General features: G+C 46.7%; 1 protein-coding gene across 4 annotated transcripts in view; it reads right to left on the reverse strand.

Moving 5' to 3' along the window:
• ADD2 (adducin 2) overlaps positions 1 to 13,554 on the reverse strand; it is a 276,848-nt gene extending 263,294 nt beyond the window's left edge. For 3 of the 4 annotated variants that reach the window (XM_063932099.1, XM_063932101.1, XM_063932106.1), the window contains exon 1: positions 13,414 to 13,554. The gene's annotated coding sequence lies outside the window, so the exon portion shown is untranslated. Of the gene's footprint in view, positions 1 to 12,875; positions 12,949 to 13,413 lie in introns of those variants that run through there. The other variant, XM_063932102.1, reaches the window with a different exon arrangement.
• Positions 13,555 to 14,229: the final 675 nt, after the last annotated feature.

The raw sequence follows: 14,229 nt of genomic DNA on the forward strand, positions 1-14,229 counted from the left end.
GACATTAACCCAAGTACCACTAAAAAAGGGTTTTATGTTTGGGGAGAAAAAGCAGGCAGTGTTTTGTTCCCCCATCCAATGAGTGAATGAAGTGTGAAAAAGCGTGGGTTCCCCCGATAAGAAACTGATAATTTCTAAAAAGTTACTGATGGCGTACCTTTTCCCGCCAGAGGATAAATTACGCTGGGAGATATCCCCTAGGGTGGATAAGGCGCTCACACGTTTGTCAAAAAAGGTGGCACTGCCGTCTTAGGATACGGCCACTTTGAAGGTACCTGCTGATATAAAGCAGGAGGCTATCCTGAAGTCTGTATTTACACACTCAGGTACTAGACTGAGACCTGCAGTTAGTGCTGCAGCAGCGTGGTCTGTAACCCTGTCAAACAGGGATACTATTTTGCGAACATAAGACGTTGTCTTATATATGAGGGATGCACAGAGGGATATTTTGCCGGCTGGCATCCAGAATTAATGCAATGTCCATTCTGTCAGGAGGGTATTAGAGACCCGACACTGGACAGGTGATGCTGACTTTAAAAGGCACATAGAGCCTTATAAGGGTGAGGAATTGTTGGGGATGGTCTCTGGGACCTCGTATCCACAGCAACAGCTGGGAAGAAATTTTTTTACCTCAGGTTTCCTCACAGCCTAAGAAAGCACTGTATTATCAGGTACAGTCCTTTCGGCTTCAGAAAAGCAAGCGGGTCAAAGGCGCTTCCTTTCTGCACAGGGAAGAGGGAAAAAGCTGCACCAGTCAGCCAGTTCCCAGAATCAAAACTCTTCCCCCGCTTCCTCTGAGTCCACCGCATGACGCGGGGGCTCCACAGGCGTAGCCAGGTACGGTGGGGGGCCGCCTCAAAAATTTCAGCGATCAGTGGGCTCGCTCACAGGTGGATCCCTGGATCCTTCAAGTAGTATCTCAGGGGTACAGGCTGGAATTCGAGGCGTCTCCCCCCCGCCGTCTCCTCAAATCTGCCTTGCCGACAACTCCCTCAGGCAGGGAGGCTGTGCTAGAGGCAATTCACAAGCTGTATTCCCAGCAGGTGATAGTCAAGGTGCCCCTACTTCAACAAGGACGGGGTTACTATTCCACACTGTTTGTGGTACCGAAACCGGACGGTTCGGTGAGACCCATTTTAAATTTGAAGTCCTTGAACACATACATAAAAAAAAAATTCAAGTTCAAGATGGAATCGCTCAGGGCGGTTATTGCAAGCCTGGAGGAGGGGGATTACATGGTATCCCTGGACATCAAGGATGCTTACCTACATGTCCCCATTTACCATCCTCACCAGGAGTACCTCAGATTTGTGGTACAGGATTGCCATTACCAATTCCAAACACTGCCGTTTGGACTGTCCACGGCACCGAGGGTCTTTACCAAGGTATTTGGCAGAAATGATGATACTCCTTCGAAAAAAGGGAGTTTTTAATTATCCCGTACTTGGACGATCTCCTTATAAAGGCGAGGTCCATGGAGCAGTTGTTGGTCGGAGTAGCACTATCTCGGGAAGTGCTACAACAGCACGGATGGATTCTATACATTCCAAAGTCACAGCTGGTTCCTATCACACGCCTGCTGTTCCTGGGGATGGTTCTGGACACAGAACAGAAAAAAGTGTTTCTCCCGCAGGAGAAAGCCAAGGAGCTGTCATCTCTAGTCAGAGACCTCCTGAAACCAAAACAGGTATCGGTGCATCACTGCACACGAGTCTTGGGAAAAATGGTAGCTTCTTACGAAGCAAAATTCCATTCGGCAGGTTCCATGCAAGAACCTTTCAGTGGGACCTCTTGGACAAGTGGTCGGAATCGCACCTTCAGATGCATCGGCTGATAACCCTGTCTCCAAGGACCAGGGTATCTCTACTGTGGTGGCTGCAGAGTGCTCATCTTCAAGAGGGCCGCAGATTCGGCATACAGGACTGGGTCCTGGTAACCACGGATGCCAGCCTTCGAGGCTGGGGGGCAGTCACACAGGGAAGAAATTTCCAAGGACTTTGGTCAAGTCAGGAGTCGTCCCTACACATAAATATTCTGGAACTGAGGGCCATTTACAATGCCCTAAGTCTGGCAAGGCCTCTGCTTCAAAACCAGCCGGTACTGATCCAATCAGACAACGTCACGGCAGTCGCCCATGTAAACCGACAGGGCGGCACAAGAAGCAGGATGGCGATGGCAGAAGCCACAAGGATTCTCCGATGGGCGGAAAATCACGTCTTAGCACTGTCAGCAGTGTTCATTCCGGGAGTGGACAACTGGGAAGCAGACTTCCTTAGCAGACACGACCGACACCCGGGAGAGTGGGGACTTCATCCAGAAGTCTTCCAACTGTTGGTAAACCGTTGGGAAGGGCCACAGGTGGACATGATGGCGTCCCGCCTAAACAAAAAACTAGATATCGCGCCAGGTCAAGGGACCCTCAGGCAATAGCTGTGGACGGTCTAGTGACACCGTGGGTGTACCAGTCGGTTTATGTATTCCCTCCTCTGCCTCTCATACCAAAGGTACTGAGAATAATAAGAAAACGAGGAGTAAGAACGATACTCGTGGTTCCGGATGGGCCAAGAAGAGCTTGGTACCCAGAACTTCAAGAAATAATATCAGAGGACCCATGGCCTCTACCGCTCAGACAGGATCTGCTACAGCAGGGGCCCTGTCTGTTCCAAGACTTACCGCGGCTGCGTTGGACGGCATGGCGGTTGAATTCCGGATCCTAAAGAAAAAGGGCATTCCGGAGGAAGTCATTCCTACGCTGATAAAAGCCAGGAAAGAAGTAACCGCATACCATTATCACCGTATTTGGCGAAAATATGTTGCGTGGTGTGAGGCCAGGAAGGCCCCAACAGAGGAATTTCAGCTGGGTCGTTTTCTGCACTTCCTACAGTCAGGAGTGACTATGGGCCTAAATTTGGGTTCCATTAAGGTCCAGATTTCGGCTCTGTTGATTTTCTTCCAGAAAGAACTGGCTTCACTGCCTGGAGTTCAGACATTTGTAAAGGGAGTGCTACATATTCAGCCCTTTTTTGTGCCTTCTGTGGCACCTTGGGATCTCAACGTGATGTTGAGTTTCTTAAAATCACATTGGTTTGAGCCACTTAAAACTGTGGATTTGAAATATCTCACGTGGAAAGTGGTCATGTTATTGGCCTTGGCTTCGGCCAGGCGTGTGTCAGAATTGGCGGCTTTGTCATGTAAAAGCCCTTATCTGATTTTCCATATGGATAGGGCAGAATTGAGGACTCGTCCCCAGTTTCTCCCTAAGGTGGTATCAGTTTTTCACTTGAACCAACCTATTGTAGTGCCTGCGGCTACTAGGGACTTGGAAGATTCCAAGTTACTGGACGTAGTCAGGGCCTTAAAAATTTATATTTCCAGGACGGCTGGAGTCAGGAAAACTGACTCGTTTTTTATCCTGTAGGCACCCAACAAAATAGGTGCTCCTGCTTCTAAGCAGACTATTGCTCGCTGAATTTGTAGCACAATTCAGCTGGAGCATTCTGCGGCTGGATTGCCGCATCCTAAATCAGTAACAGCCCATTCCACGAGGAAAGTGGGCTCATCTTGGGCGGCTGCCCGAGGGGTCTCGGCTTTACAACTTTGCCGAGCTGCAACTTGGTCAGGGGCAAACACGTTTGCTAAATTCTACAAATTTGATACCCTGGCTGAGGAGGACCTTGAGTTCTCTCATTCGGTGCTGCAGAGTCATCCGCACTCTCCCGCCCGTTTGGGAGCTTTGGTATAATCCCCATGGTCCATACGGAGTTCCCAGCATCCACTAGGACGTCAGAGAAAATAAGATTTTACTCACCGGTAAATCTATTTCTCGTAGTCCGTAGTGGATGCTGGGCGCCCATCCCAAGTGCGGATTGTCTGCAATACTTGTATATAGTTATTGCCTAACTAAAGGGTTATTGTTGAGCCATCTGTTGAGAGGCTCAGTTATATTTCATACTGTTAACTGGGTATAGTATCACGAGTTATACAGTGTGATTGGTGTGGCTGGTATGAGTCTTACCCGGGATTCAAAATCCTTCCTTATTGTGTCAGCTCTTCCGGGCACAGTATCCTAACTGAGGTCTGGAGGAGGGGCATAGAGGGAGGAGCCAGTGCACACCAGATAGTACCTAATCTTTCTTTTAGAGTGCCCAGTCTCCTGCGGAGCCCGTCTATTCCCCATGGTCCTTACGGAGTTCCCAGCATCCACTACGGACTACGAGAAATAGATTTACCGGTGAGTAAAATCTTATTTTAAGCAATTTATTATGTTGTCAGGGTGTTATGCAAGGGTGATAAGGAGAGCAATAACTTGCATCTGCTATGTTATGTTATGTTATGGTCACGTGCTGATGCAATCCTCATGTGTATCATTAAACAGGACTGCTCGTAACAACTTCTGATTTGGTCCCGTGCAACAGAAGAAAGTAAGCAACTGTTACGTTCCTGGTGCTCAGAACAAGAGAGATGTTGCGTAGTGAGTCCAGAGCACCAGGACGTGACGCTGAAATAAGGTGTGGTATGGAAATAGCCCCTAACACCCTACCTCCTTTGTTTCACCCGTGTGGTCAGTTCACGCCTGCGTGACTATGGTTTCTTGGGCCCACGGCAGCCGCGTTTGAAGGGCGGATTAGGTCTGCCCAACTCCGATGCCCCCAGGTCTTAGAGTGAGACAAGGCGTGAACCGAGACAGGACAATAACAAGGGGACCTCTAACTAAAGCAAACAGAAGGCCAGGGGCTACTAACAACCCTAAAACTAAATATATGTGCGGCACGCCGCCAAAGGAAAAGAACAACAAAAGATACCACTGTCAACACCCCACACGGCACCGTCGTGTACCGGGGAGGACAGTGAAAAGCGGAATCCTCCGCAAAAACACCAGTACAAAACAAACGCAAGGACTAAGAGGCCTAGGCCACAACACGCGGCAGAAGCCGCTACTCACGAAACCGGGAGAGAACCCCAATAAGCAAGAAACCCCAGATGACTGCAACAGGTTCACTTGGACTGGAAGGATTCCCAGGACCGGCTTCAGAACTCCAGGACTCAGGAGCACGGGGAGCAGGATCGACCAGATACAGCAGACCAGGAACAAACTTTGCAAGGCAGGAACAGCGTGCAGGAAGCTATCACCGGCGAGGCTGCAGTGTGCTGTCTCCCATAAAAAGGCCCTGCTGGCCAATGACAGGAGGGCCAGCAAGATTAGCCCCCAGACCCTAATTAATAGTTGCCGTGCAGCTGCCCTGCTGCACGAACAACTAATCAGTCTTATCTGGCAACGGGGAACGCAGTCCGCCAATGGCGTCCCCGTTGCCATGGACCCGGCGGCTGAGGACGCCCGGCGTCCTAGCGTTGCCAGGGACACGGCGGTTACAGTACGCACGGCATCCTGGCGTTGCTAGGCGCCGGGCGGGCAGCGAGGGAGGTGCGGCGGCCGTGAGCGTCGCTCGGAAGCAGACCAAGCGGCGCCGCGGACCGCGGCACCTAACAGCAACCAAGTCACCCAATGTTTCTACATACACAGAATTGGAGAATGAATGGTCCCTATAAATATCAATAAAACATTGTATCTACCTATCAAATGTTCCTCTACTTCAGCGGTTGTATTTTTTTTCTGAATAAGAACCATTTTGCCTAGGGGTGCTGCTAAAAAAATGCAGATTCTCTACGGCGCTATGATTGAAGAAAAGTTTGGGAACCACATCTCTACTTAGCTCATTATGCACTATACACCAAATATTTATAACTCTTCTACGTGATAATGGTCAGGAAGCCTCTGCTAGCATATCTCCTTAATTATGTAATCCCCCTGGTAACTCTTATCGATCAATAGAGAATTCCTGCACATCTATTCCTTTATAAAGCCTTCTTCTGTAACTCCCACTTGCTTTCTATAACCCTTGCTTGCAATGCGAGCAGGTGAAAGCTCAGAAAATACTGATTCTTCTGCAAGATCTTCCCCAGTGAGCAGTGTCGGACTGGGGCATGAAGGGCCCACCGGGGAATGCCGTGGTAGGTGCCCATGTTTAGGGGTGTGGTCAGTTTCCAGAGGTGGTGTGGCCAGCCGCTACATTGGTTTGCCTAACCATCAGTGAGTGCATGGGCTGGGCCCTTTGACAAATATATAAATACTGCTAGTGCGTGCATGATAATGTACCAGATAAATATTGGCAATGCACTGTAGAGAATACACCATAGTCTTGTGCAGTATAATGTAACATATGTATAATGTATAATTCAAGAACACAGTCTGGAACCTGATCCCTAAAGGAGGAGGAGGGCCCCCAGGCAGTTGGGCCCACCAGTGGTTTCCCCTGTACCCGTGGGCCAGTCCGACCCTGCCAGTGAGGAACTTTGGTCTATAACCTTTGTGGAGAACTCACTGTTCCATGTATCATCCCTGCCAGCAGGGGCGTTTCTACAGAGGAGGGGGCCTCCCCTCTGTACGGCGCTGTAGACTCTGGCATTGTGCCAGAGTCTACTGCGCATGCGCATGTCTCCGAAAACATGGCGCCCGCCATGATCCGGAGACCAATTTGGCTACCGCGCATGCGTGGCGGCGATTTCCGACGTGATTGCAGGTCCCGGCGCTGGACTCAGGAAAGGTAAGTGTTAAAATGGGTGCTGTGTGGGCCCCCCCTGGACCCAGGGGCCCGTGTGCACTGCACCCACTGCACCCATTATAGAAAAGCCAATGCATGCCAGTCCTTCCCATCACTGCTGGCCACAATCACTGCTTACACTGAGAAGAGGTGCACTCTGCCTGCAGTTCATATGTTATTAGCTGCAGTGGAGCAATGCAGTTTGTAAAACTCAAGGGGGTATATTTACTAAAATTCGTATTTTTCCGAATGAGGTTAAAGTTCAATCACCAATGACATCGAAAGTGTAAAGTTGCAACTTTTTGAATTTATTACGACTAATTTACTAAGCTGTCGTATTCTGCATTTTCGTATTTACCGATGTCGATGTCATTCGTATTTTTTTGCAGTGTTTTACGTGAGTGAATTGTAAAACACTGCCGACTTTAACACAATGAATCTCGGCCGGATCTGTAAGATCCGTGCTGGGCTTCATTGTGCACTGTGACAAGAACACTGGGATAGTGTTTGAGGGCAGGTATATTTGTCCCAGGTTCTTGTCTTACATGTTTTAGAAAATGTTAACTTCTAGGAAAAATGCTTTTTGTTTTGTCTGAACCTTTTCAGTTTGCTGTAAAAGCTGGGTAAAGGCTCTGAGAGAGAGATAAGGCGAGTTCTAGACATTGGGCCCAGTTCGGGTCTTTGGCCTCACAGAGGGCTAATCAGGGTTTCAGCTGTGTAAGTGTGTTATAGTGCTGCTAACCTGATTAGTATGGGCAGACTGCCTGGGAAGGCTGCAGGATCTGTGTGTGAGAGACACGCTTTCTAATGCAAGTGAGCTATACAGTATGTACTGAAGAACTCTGTGTTTTGTTTAGTGACAGTTAGGAATATCTTATGTTTAGTTAGTGCCGGACAGGCAAGGTATTTTTATTTTGGGGTTTGTTTTATTTTCTGTTTCAATAAAACTGGCCGGGGTCAGTTGTACCAGAAACTGGACTTGTGTTGTTCCTCAGCTGCTGCGTGCTACCATATTCCCCAGGAAAAGGCGCCTTGCACCCCTACAGTGTTACAGCACCTTTCGTAAAAAATAAAACATTGTTAAAATCTGGAAAAAAAAAATGCGTGGGGTCCCCCCTCCTAAGCAAAACCAGCCTCGGGCTCTTTGAGCCGGTCCTGGTTGAAAAAATATGGGGAAAAAAGTGACAGGGGTTCCCCCATATTTAAACAACCAGCAACGGGCTTTGCGCCTGGTCCTGGTTCCAAAAATACGGGGGACAAAAAGCGTAGGGGTCCCCCGTATTTCTGAAACCAGCACCGGGCTCCACTAGCCAGATACATAATGCCACAGCCGGGGGACACTTTTATATTGGTCCCTGCGGCCCTGGCATTACATACCCAACTAGTCACCCCTGGCCGGGGTACCATGGAGGAGTGGGGACCCCTTCAATCAAGGGGTCCCCCCCTCCAGCCACCCAAGGGCCAGGGGTGAAGCCCGAGGCTGTCCCCCCCATCCAAGGGCGACGGATGGGGGGCTGATAGCCTTTTTGACAAAATTTGAATATTGTTTTTAGTAGCAGTACTACAAGTCCCAGCAAGCCTCCCCCGCAAGCAGGTACTTGGAGAACCACAAGTACCAGCATGCGGTGGAAAACCGGGCCCACTGGTACCTGTAGTACTACTACTAAAAAAATACCCCAATAAAAACAGAAGACACACACCTTGAAAGTAAAAGTTTAATACATACATCCACACCTCCAAACATACATACTTACCTATGTTCACACGAGGGTCGGTCCTCTTCTCCATGTAGAATCCATGGGGTTCCTGTTGGAAAAATTATACTCACATAATCCAGTGTAGATCGGTCCTCTTCTGTTCTATTTGTAATCCACGTACTTTGCAAAATAAAAAAACGGTCAACCGCTGACCACAAAGTTCCCACCATTGGTTACAATGGAGCGCATAGGCGCTACATTGTATCACTGCCGTGTGCTGCCTGACATACACTACAGGAGCACACAGCCAATCAGGAGGGTGCCACAACGTGGCGCTCCCTGATTGGCTGAAGGAACCCTCTTAGACAGAAGCTCTGGCACCACCGAACACGATACTTCCGCCCTAATGAAGGAGGAACATTCACGGCACGGACTATCGTCGAGAACTTCCGCTATGTCACTTCCGGGGAGCGGGGCATGATTGTTAAGGCGGGAAACGTAGTTGTCCAGGACAAAAAGGAATATATGAAATGGATTCTTTCTATATGATGTGGTTCTTAATGTTAATAGGATGTATAGCAATTAGAAATTCCATGTCTGGCATTAGGAATTAGAGAAATGTAATTGAGATGGGGATAAATACCCCAGTCTTCTGGCTACAACCTACACCTTGAAAAAGATAACGTCTAGTTATCGAAACGTGTTGGTTGAGGTAGCAGGGGACAAGTGGAGCTCTCACTTGGCTGTTTATGACGACTCCTGGGGACGCCTGGTTGTTTTTTCATATAACAAACGCTGTTGTCTACTTTTCCTGGTAGACCATCTTGTCTGGTGAGAACCCATCTGTCAAAGGGGTTTATTTTATATTTTATTATATGTTTTCATGTGGCAATAAATTTTAAATGGTATAACGCTATTTGAGATCCATTTCATTTACATGTCATCACGGTTGATGAAATAAGGAGGATATCCATAAGAACTACAGCAAGTACGGATGGTGATCCGCTCTTTACATATTGCGCATTTGTCTACCACGGTAGACCACCATTTTGGGTACGAGTCTGGATCTCCCCCCATATACAATCAAATCAATTGTTATAACAGTATTATGCTATGTTAGTGTCTCTTTTTATTTTTAAAAGGTCGAATTATTTCCAAAGATTTTGAGAGATTGAGTATCAATGGGCTCTTTTTGAAAGCGCCTGAGAATCAGGGTGGTAACTATTTTTATTTTGTTCATTCCAAAGTGTAGGTGACACTTTCTCCACCACCTATTTTCTTGGGCTGCTTTGTTGTGGCGCACAGTTTGTGATCTATTCACTTTTTAGAAGTCGGGGGGTTCCTGGCAGTCGGGGAAAGGGGTCCCATGTGAAAACATGGGGCCCCTTTCAGTGCGTGGTCGTGTATCTGTTTTTTTATTTTGCAAAGTACGTGGATTACAAATAGAAAAGAAGAGGACCGATCTACACTGGATTATGTGAGTATAATTTTTCCAACAGGAACCCCATGGATTCTACATGGAGAAGAGGACTGACCCTCGTGTGAACATAGGTAAGTATGTATGTTTGGAGGTGTGGATGTATGTATTAAACTTTTACTTTCAAGGTGTGTGTCTTCTGTTTTTATTGGGGTATTTTTTTAGTAGTAGTACTACAGGTAAAAGTGGGCCCGGTTTTCCACCGCATGCTGGTACTTGTGGTTCTCCAAGTACCTGCTTGCGGGAGAGGCTTGCTGGGACTTGTAGTACTGCTACTAAAAACAATATTCAAATTTTGTCAAAAAGGCTATCAGCCCCCCATCCGCCGCCCTTGGATGGGGGGGACAGCCTCGGGCTTCACCCCTGGCCCTTGGGTGGCTGGAGGGGGGGGCCCCTTGATTGAAGGGGTCCCCACTCCTCCAAGGTACCCCGGCCAGGGGTGACTAGTTGGGTATGTAATGCCAGGGCCGCAGGGACCAATATAAAAGTGTCCCCCGGCTGTGGCATTATGTATCTGGCTAGTGGAGCCTGGTGCTGGTTTCAGAAATACGGGGGACCCCTACGCTTTTTGTCCCCCGTATTTTTGGAACCAGGACCAGGCGCAGAGCCCGGTGCTGGTTGTTTAAATATGGGGGAACCCCTGTCACTTTTCCCCCCATATTTTTTCAACCAGGACCGGCTCAAAGAGCCCGAGGCTGGTTTTGCTTAGGAGGGGGGACCCTACGCATTTTTTGTGTGCAAATTTAACACTTTCCCACCCCTTCCCACTGATAAACATGCACGGATCTCATGGATCCGTGCATGCCTATCCGAACACAGTAAAAAAAAGCAGGTCTGTTTTATTTTAGCACTTTTTCACGATTTGTATTTTTTCACGGCAGTGTTTGGCTATTGTCGGCAGTGTTTGTGAATTGCACTTTTTAGTAAATGACCGATTTCTACCAAATTCCAGGCGTATTTGAACGATGGTGTATTCATTCGTATTTTTTTCCTAGGACTTCCCAAAAAATACGAATGCCCTCATCACTGCCGTGATTTGAGTTTAGTAAATTCCCGAGATGACACTTTGAAGAAAAAACACCATCTCGGTCAAAATCGGGACCTTAGTAAATATACCCCAAAGTGTCTCACACAATACTGCATCAACCTTACTTATCCTCCAACTTGTAAGACCAGAATGCAAGCAGAAGAAAAGGACATTCAAGCCTTGCTCTTCCAGACCCCGAAATGTATGGGTGTGGACAGTATATCTGACCAATTGCTTTTAGTCTGCTTTGTACTATGGACAGAACCCCATACATAGCTTATATTTTTGCCTTGCAATAAAAATTTTTTGAAAAAAGAGTTTTGTTGTTGTTCTGCCTAGATTAACCGGTATTATTTAAATCATTTGCATTTTATCTTATTACAAAGAAGTTTTATTTTCTTTCTGCTGATCAATTTGCAGTGGTAGGACCTTTAGTGAAGGAATGCGGAAACCTGTTACATGTATCAGTATCTTATATGCAACCAGAAATGAGCAAGAGCTTTGTACATAGGCCCTCATTCCGAGTTGATCGGTCGCAAGGCGAATTTAGCAGAGTTACACACGCTTAGTCTACGCCTACTGGGAGTGTATCTTAGCATCTTAAAAGTGCGAACGAAGTTTACGCAATATTGCGAACAAAAAAAACTTAGCAGTTTCTGAGTAGCTCCAGACTTACTCTGCCTGTGCGATCAGTTCAGTGCTTGTCGTTCCTGGTTTGACGTCACAAACACTCCCAGCGTTCGCCCAGACACTCCCCCGTTTCTCCGGCCACTCCTGCGTTTTTTCCGGAAACGGTAGCGTTTTCAGCCACACGCCCATAAAACGCCGTGTTTCCGCCCAGTAACACCCATTTCCTGTCAATCACACTACGTTCGCCGGTGCGAACAAAAAGCCGTGAGTAAAAATCCTTTCTTCATAGCAGAATTACTTAGCGCAGTCGCAGTGCGAACATTGCGCATGCGCTCTAAGCTGATTTTCACTGCGATGCGAAAAAAAAGAACGAGCGAACGACTCGGAATGAGGGCCATAATTAGTGGTCCTAAAGCATAAATGTGGGAGAATCTACATTTAGCAAACAATGAACAAAACAAAGAACTTGTAACTGGAATTCGGATACAACGACACTACTTAATAATGCAACATCAAACTATTCAAGTCTCATCCATCTACAAAGATAGATTATACAGTATATATATATATATATATATAAAATCTATCTATATCTATCTATCTACCTACCTATCTATCCATCCTTCCATAATATACCAGATCAATAAACAAACACAAAAAAAAATATAATAATAAATATATATGTCCAAACAGGACCCCTGCAGTGGAAGTGAGGATGTGTCTTAAAGCACTGGATATAAGGTTCCTAATCTAATACTGTAGTTCAAGATTACAGTGAAAAGATTCTTTGGAAAGAGTACACTTTACACATGCAAAATACATTACAGGATTTAAAGGAATAAATGAGTTGTGCAATCTGTAAACTTGCTGTACAGCTGGTTATACACAGAGAAGTTTATAGGTTAAGCACATTATTAGACGCTATCCTAAGTGCAGTACAGGTATATGGCTATATCCAGGGGTGTGCCTGGCCATTTTACTGCCTGAAGGGAGAGCTAAAATGGTCCCACCCTGTATACAAGCTTGCATAGAATTTTGAGATGATTGCACTTTAAATCACAATTTTTCCTATTATAATGCAGTCTAAGATTACCAATTCAGATTTAACATAAATATTAAAATTTGATTTATAAATGAAGATATCCTCAGTTCTCAGTCTCCCCGTTTCCAAACTTGCAGTAAGACTGAGCCTCAGGTTGTCTCAATACAGACACACCGCTGGTTTCATCAACCGCTTGCTACACTGTCTTGGTTCACAACTGACAACCCAATAAGGTCACACCCGGATCTGTAGGAAAATGGCTTTAGAATTTAACATACTCTAAGATGGGAGAGGACAATGGCAACACATAGACCGCACAAATCTCTGTCAATGAAATAGTTAAAGGGGAGATCCGAGTAAGCCTCCTGATTCGGATGAGACAGTCAACGGGTCCAGCAGGTACCTCTCGGCTCATACAAGGACCCAGCGCCCGTCTCATCATCCATTGCAGAAGCGGTGATTCCAGTATTCCAGCCTCTCTCCAGATAAAGCAAATGAAGCGTTTAGAATATCTTACAATGAAGCATTTCATCACAACCATCTGTCACCTTTATTAATATAACATATACTGTATATTATTGCCAGCAATTCCCTCTGCAGCGTGACAGCTCCCCGTGGCTGCTGGCAGAACTGCAGCAATGAAAAGAATGTCAGCAGGGTGCTGTATTCCTCTGCTCTGTCACATCTATTCTCTTCATAATGAAATGTACACGTCAAAATAATATATACACCCACCTGCCACACCATCGTGTAAAATCCTATAATTACTGCTTGTAGAAAGCCTGGGTCACCAGACTGGAGACATCTGCAAAGCATTATTTCACACCACATTCAGAAGCATCATGCAGCAAATGACTGCTGCACCCTTGCACTGTTATTTGCAGAAGGCAGTTTCTTCTGTACAATATCCCTGTATGTAGAAAGAAAGGATGTGGACATACCTTTAATCTCTGCAATGGATGGGAATGTTATCTCCTGCAGGTTGGGAAGCCCATGTTTTCTCCTGGTTTATGGCTATAGAGAAGCCCAGCCCCTCTCTGGATACAGCTGGCAAACAAAAGGCAGTGACAGTGATCTCTGTGGGCCCTCCCCCACCACACCCACCCACCGTGCAGCATCCCTGGGATGCTCTGTGCATCTTCTCCTCCTCACCAGGGACTAGGGAATATCCCAGCATGCCTGTCACATTAAGGAGATGAGAAGGTCCAGATGGAGCGATAACTTTCAGCACTGAAAGGGTTTCACCATCCACAGGAAAAGCATAGCACAGACATTTACACTGGCAGCGGAGGAGTTACAGGCACACAGCAGGTGGATACAAATTATACATCCAATTTCCATAAAGATAACATGAAAAACAAACAATGCAGAGGGAGAGATCGATCACTCCCCTTCCCTGACTCATACCAGCTTTCAACCTTTGCAAATCTCTCATAAAATTGGATTACTCGTTAGCCGACATGAACGTCTCCTCCTCCTTATTAAACCACCTCCATGTTCTCTGCAAAAAACTAAGGAAAGCACAGATTGATTATTCGGCTGCCCACGCCATACCTTCAGAGGTGCCTCACGCCTCCTTTATGATCCTGCATCGCTCCTAGTGTTGGGTACCTCACAATCATGGAAGAGCCTTATACAAAGGGTTGCTATAATCTGTTGGATATAAAAGTGCCAGCAATGGCATAACTACCGCAGTATCGGGGTGCATAAGTTTTGGGAGACACCAGAAGGCCCCCTCCTCTCCATTAAAGTCATAT

The sequence above is a fragment of the Pseudophryne corroboree genome, chromosome 6 (assembly GCF_028390025.1).
Source record: "Pseudophryne corroboree isolate aPseCor3 chromosome 6, aPseCor3.hap2, whole genome shotgun sequence".
NCBI lineage: Eukaryota > Metazoa > Chordata > Amphibia > Anura > Myobatrachidae > Pseudophryne > Pseudophryne corroboree.